Raw genomic sequence first — 6,000 nt, forward strand, 5'->3', positions numbered from 1 at the left:
AGGTCAAATGTTAGGGAAGGAGGAAGGATCCCCTCTCTGAGGACTGTGGGGGGGTGGGTGGGGGGGAATATAAGGGAGGAGGAGGCTACAATTGGAATGTAAAGTAAACAAAAATTTAAAAGTTATTTCTGGAGGGGTGGGAGTATAGATAGCCCAGTGGCAGAGCGTTTGCCAGATTTTGCCATGGGCAAGGCCTGGATTTAATACCCCAAAGTGCAAGAAACAAAATAGATTTCATATTTTGGTAACTGGCCCCTTCCCAGATACATGGTTTGCAAATACTCTTCTGTGAGTTACTGTTATAAACTGCTATGACTCCTGTGGTAGGCAATTTGCACGGGAGGGCATTAATTTGTTATACAGCGCTAGGTATGTAAACAGAGCGTGGTTGTCCAAGATTGTCATCCTAGCACTTGTGAGCTGGATGGGGAAAGACCAATCATGGGCCAGCCTGCACAGTGGAGACCCTGTCTCAAAAACCAAGCACATGTGCATTCATTCATTCCTGGCTATGTCCTTCAGAGAAACTTTAATGAGCTAGTTACATCTAAGAATATCTATGTGTAGTTTGGATAGCAGGAATCAAGAAGTAATGTAGGCACTATTTCTAAGGGGATTGGTAAAGATGTAAATTCATATGGTGGCATTATTTAAGTCAGGGCCAGTGAGATAGTCCAGTGGGTAAAGGCACTTTCTGCAAAGCCTGACTGCTTGAGTTTGTTCCCTGGAACGCCATGGTGGAAGGAGACTCCGTACACTCACACACATGCACACATGCTCACAAACCCAAAATAAAATGGAATTAGAAAAGAACGTTGAGGACAGAAGCAGGGCATGGTGACATGTTTGTAATTGGACAATCTGGGAGCCCAAGGCAGGAAGATTGGGAGTTCAAGGCCAATTTAGGCTACCTTATCTTAAAAAGCAAAAGCCTGTCTCCAGAGAATGAATGAGGGCCCCTTCCCAGCCCCAGTCCCGGCCCCCATGGGAGCTTCGCACAGACTCCTCACAGCTCCTGTGCTCTCCTTAGCTCCTGTCACTTGTGCAGGAAGATTGTGTTCGTAAGTCCCCACAGCCAACAGCCTGTACCCCGGTATTCAAAAGGCTGAGGCAGGAGTGTTAGGAAGGAGTTCAAGGTCATTTCTTGGGTTCATACTGAGCTGCAGGCCAGCCTGAGCTACATAAGACTCAGTTTTTTAAAAAAGAAGGAAATGTACTCTATATATAATCCATATTTGTGAGGTGGAAAATTCTACAAGTTAGAGTGTGGCCATTGGGACCAGAAGCTGCTGTTTATGTTCTCCTAAGCCACTCTTGGCTCATCTTGTCCTCTGAAAAGCCGAAGGACTAGGAATGTAGCTCAGGTGGTAGAGAGCCCTGTGTTCCATCCCCAGCACCGTATAAACCAGATGTGGCTGTCAGCCCATCGCTTGGGAGGTGTAGGCAGGAGGATCAGAAGTTTAAGATGCTTCCTTGGAGTTGGAGGTCAGCCTAGAGCTACATAAAACCCTGCCTTACAAACAAAACCAGTCAAAACAGGTCCTTACTGGGAAAGCTGGTAAATCTAAGGCCGGCAGTTTAGTTCATTGAAATTACTAGTGCTCCATCTCTCGGTTTTGTGATGCCCGGGAGTTGGGTAAGATGTTAAGATTAGAAGAGGTGGGTAAAGAGCACTCCGCACTGTCTCCACAAATATCTGTAAGTGCAAAATTACCCTCCACTCTAAAAAAAGAAAAGACCTTTAGGGCCAGGAAGATGGTTCAGTGAAAAAGACACTTGCTGCCAAGTCTGATGACTAGAGTTTGTCTCCCAGGTTCCACACAGTTGAGGGAAAGAACTGGCTCCTGCAGGTTGTGCTAGGGCCACTATGGCATGCACGTACCTGTCCCCCCCCCCTCCATACACACAATAAAGAAATAAAAGTATAACTTCAAAAAGTGTTATAAAAGGCATTAAAATGCCTCTAGGGAATCTTCAAGAGGCCAAGCCAGCCCCTTTCCTTGGATACAGGTGGCAGTGAGCACATTTAACTCCTAGCCCATTGTCATGGCCCTTCTGCACAGGATCTTCTCAACATACGTGTTCACGTTCTAACTGCAGTTTTAAGGGTCTCGCAATTTCTCAGGAGTTTATTATATTTTCAAGCAGAGACGCATAGTGACGCACACCTGTAATCCCATCACTCAGGGAGGCAGAGGCAGGTGGATCTCTTGTTTGAGGCCAACCTGGTTTACAAAGTGAGTCCAGGATAGCCAAGGCTATACAAAGAAACCATGTCTCAAAAAAAAAAAAAACCAACCAAACAAACAAAAAATAGATTATGTCTGGATGAGTGCTGCACCTAGTTGGCCTTGATTAAGTAAGAATGGGTTTCTCTTCCTTTCTTAGAACTCCAGAGACCACAGCCTGCGTAGCTGTAGTTGGCTGTCATTTCCTAGGCTGGTCACTAGAGGGCAGTGTGACATGCCTTTTCTCAGTTGAGGCTGCAGCCATGGAGCAAGCCTGCACACTTCAAACTTAAGTCTTTAATTCTGGCCTTGGAAGGCAGAAGCAGGTGGATCTCTGTGAGTTTGAGGATGGTCCATAGTAAGTTGCAGGACAGCTAGGGATAAGTATAGAGTTCTTGTCTTAATTTAAAAAAAAAAAAAAAAAAAAAAAGGTCTTGCACAGTTCCAAGGATAAGAAGGCTAAATTCACTTCCTGTGCCTTGACTTTCCACCACACCTAAGATCATATTTTCAAGATAGTTCTCTAATGGCTCTATTTGATCAGAATCTTGGCGTGTGTGTGTGTGTGTGTGTGTGTGTGTGTGAGAGAGAGAGAGAGAGAGAGAGAGAGAGAGAGAGAGAGAGAGAGAGAGAGAGAGAGAGAGAGAGAGAGAGAGAGAGAGACGGGGAGAGGGAGAAGATAAAGGTTGGACATGCCATACATGCATGTGGAGCTCAGAGGACAACCCTGGGAAGTCAGGTCTCTCCTTCCACCATGGGTTCCAGGGATTAAACTCAACAATGGGGCTTATACAGCAAAGTGCTTTACCCATTTCACCTATTTTTTTTTCCTTCTAATGAAATTCAGATCTTTTGTCCTCTACTTCATCCTATGCCTTCTTCTCTACTCTCAGATTTGGGCTCAAATGTTTTTAAATTGAATTTTTAAAATATTTTTAAAAAAAGATTTATTTATTGTGACTGCTTTATCTGCAGAAGAGGGCACCAGATCACATTATAGATGGTTGTGAACTACCGTGTGGTTGGGAATTGAACTCAGAACCTCTCCAGCCCTTAAATTGAATTTTGTTGTGTTTGAGACTGAGTTTCACTGTGTAGCCTAGACTGGTCTTGAGATCACAGAAATCCTCCTGCCTCAGCATTCCAAACACTAGAATCCTAAGTGTGCCACTGGCACACAGACTTAATCAATGAACAATGTAAGGAGCCACAGAGGTGTACACGTTAAAGGTTAACTCTCATGGTGTACAGCTTCTATCTCAGTTTAAAAGGAAGAGCAAAACAGGGGCAGCCACTCAAGTGGCTTGAACGGAATATAATTCATCAGTAGCGATGACTTGAGAAGCTTGGATGCTCTGCCATTCTCAGTGATTAGAGAAATTACTGACCTTTCTTCTTGGGTCTTCTGGAAAATGCTTGCCCTTCCAGAACATAGGGAACAGCATTCCTTCCCAAAGAGACAATTCACCCTTGCCCTGCTAACATCACAAGGCATTGTGTTGATGGGCGTGCGAGTGACAGCAACTGGTCTGAAAGCTGAGTTTAGGATAAGGTAGGTGTTTTAGAGACTTTGTTTTTGTTTTGTTTGTTTGTTTGAGACAGAGTTTCTCTGTGTAGCTTTGGCTGTCCTGGACTGACTTTGTAGACCAGGTTGGCCTTGAACTCAGAGATCCTCCTGCCTCTGCCTCTCCAAGTGATGGGATTACAAGCGTGCACCACTGTGCCTGACTTAGAGACCCTAAGTACTACAGGAATCCTTTAAACAAATCCCCCCCCCCCACCTTCCAAGTACTGTGGTTACAGTTGTGTGCCAGCATGCCTGGGATTTCTTTTGTCTGTGTGACAGGGTCTCACACTACAGCCCAAGCTGGCCTGAAACTTACAGCAATCCTGTCTCAGCTGAGTGTTGGGACCACAGGCACGGCTTCTGCTGTGTTTTCCCAGAAGTTACTCAGGCAGTCTCTTTCTCCAGAAATTCTGTTTTTGAGGCCAAAATTCTGGACCTGGCCTGGGAAAGCAGGTAGAGAGGAATTATGGGTCCAGGCTGGAGTTGAGTCCTTTTTGTCCTGTGACGACACAGACCTTGGTTGCCAATGCAGACCGAGGTACTGTGTCTGGGAAAGGCCAAGTCTCACCCTCCTACCTGATTGATTTCTCCTTCTTAGTCGAGAAAATGTTCACCTCAGGTTTGATGCCATTGGTTTTGGGGTTACACAACTTCACTCTTTCAGTAAACAAGGGCATATATGTGATCCTGGTGTTGACTTCATTCTCAAGTGACACCTGTGAACCCAGGGTGTGGAGAGAGAGGGCACAGAGCGTTAGCTGATAGAGGACTAAGTCCCCACCTCTGCATATCACACAGTCTGAGCCATTTGTCAGGTAAGGAATTACAAGGCTTTATTCTGCCCGAGGTCAAAATGGGGTCTCTGGGGCTCCAGTGATGCTCAGTGGTTAAGAGCATTGACTGATTTTGCAGAGAACATGAGTTTGATGTTGAACAGCTTACGAACCATCTAACTCCGGCTCCCAGTCAGACATCTCTGGCCTCTGAGGTCACCTGCATTCAAATGTACATACCCCCAACACAGACACAAACGTACGTGTAACTACTGCTAGTGGTCATAAAAATAGGATCTGTAGTGCTTAGTAAACAGGCTTGGGAAATAGTCTTGTTCAAAATCACTCTGAGAGCAAATGAGATAATGGCTCAGTTGGTAAAGACACCCATCACCTGAGGATGATGGGGCTAGAGAGATGGCTCCGTGGGTAAGAGCACTGGCTGCCAGCTCACAGATGTCTGTAACTCCAGCTCCAGAGGATCCAATGCCTCTTCTAGCCTCCACAGGCACCAGGCACATGTGTGGTGCATAGACATACATGCAGGCAAAACGCTCATACATAGAAAATAAAATACAAAGAAGTATTTTCTTTTTTTTTTTTTTAAGATTTATTTATTATTATGTATACAGTGTTCTGCCTGCATGTACACCTGCAGGCTGGAAGAGGGAATCACATCACATGACAGATGGTTGTGAACCACCATGTGGTTGCTGGGAATTGAACTCAGGACCTTTGGAAGAGCAAGTGGCGCTCTTAACCACTGAGCCATCTCTCCAGCCTCAGTACTTTTTTTTTTTTTTTTTTTTTTTAAAGATCAATTCCAGCTGCTTCCCAGCTCCTACCAGGGGCTTCTCGTGGCTCTCATAGTGCACTTGGGGCTGAGTTCTCCAGTCCCGGAAAAGTTGCCTGCTGCTCAGTTCCTTTTCGAATCTGGCTTGAAAGACTACAGGTGTGTTGGGGGGTCCCTTACTCTTCATCCGTTTTGCCAGGGGCTTGATAGGCGGCAGATAGGACATCTGGGGAAAATTGACAGCGTTAACTGTTGCACACTTGTCAGCTGGGCAACATGGAGTGGTTGTAGATAAAGTCATATTTCTGAATTTCTCAAAATAAAGTGGTGGCAGGCTCCATTGTTCCCTGTCCCCTGAAGGAGGAATTGGGACCCCACCCCTGGATAGACTTTCTCTGTGTAGCCTTGGCTGTCTTGGAACTTGATTTGTAGACCAGGATGGCGTCAAATTCACTGAGATCCGCCTGCCTCTGCCTACTAAGTTCTGGTATTAAAGGCGTGTGCCGCCACCACCTGTCCTTTTGTTTTTTGAAAAACAGTATCATGTAGCTTAAGCTAGCCAATGTATAGGCAAGGATGACTTTGAACTCCCAACCCTCCTGATTCCACATTCTAAGGGCTGAGACAACAGACAAACAT

The sequence above is a fragment of the Acomys russatus genome, chromosome 14, assembly GCF_903995435.1.
Source record: "Acomys russatus chromosome 14, mAcoRus1.1, whole genome shotgun sequence".
NCBI lineage: Eukaryota > Metazoa > Chordata > Mammalia > Rodentia > Muridae > Acomys > Acomys russatus.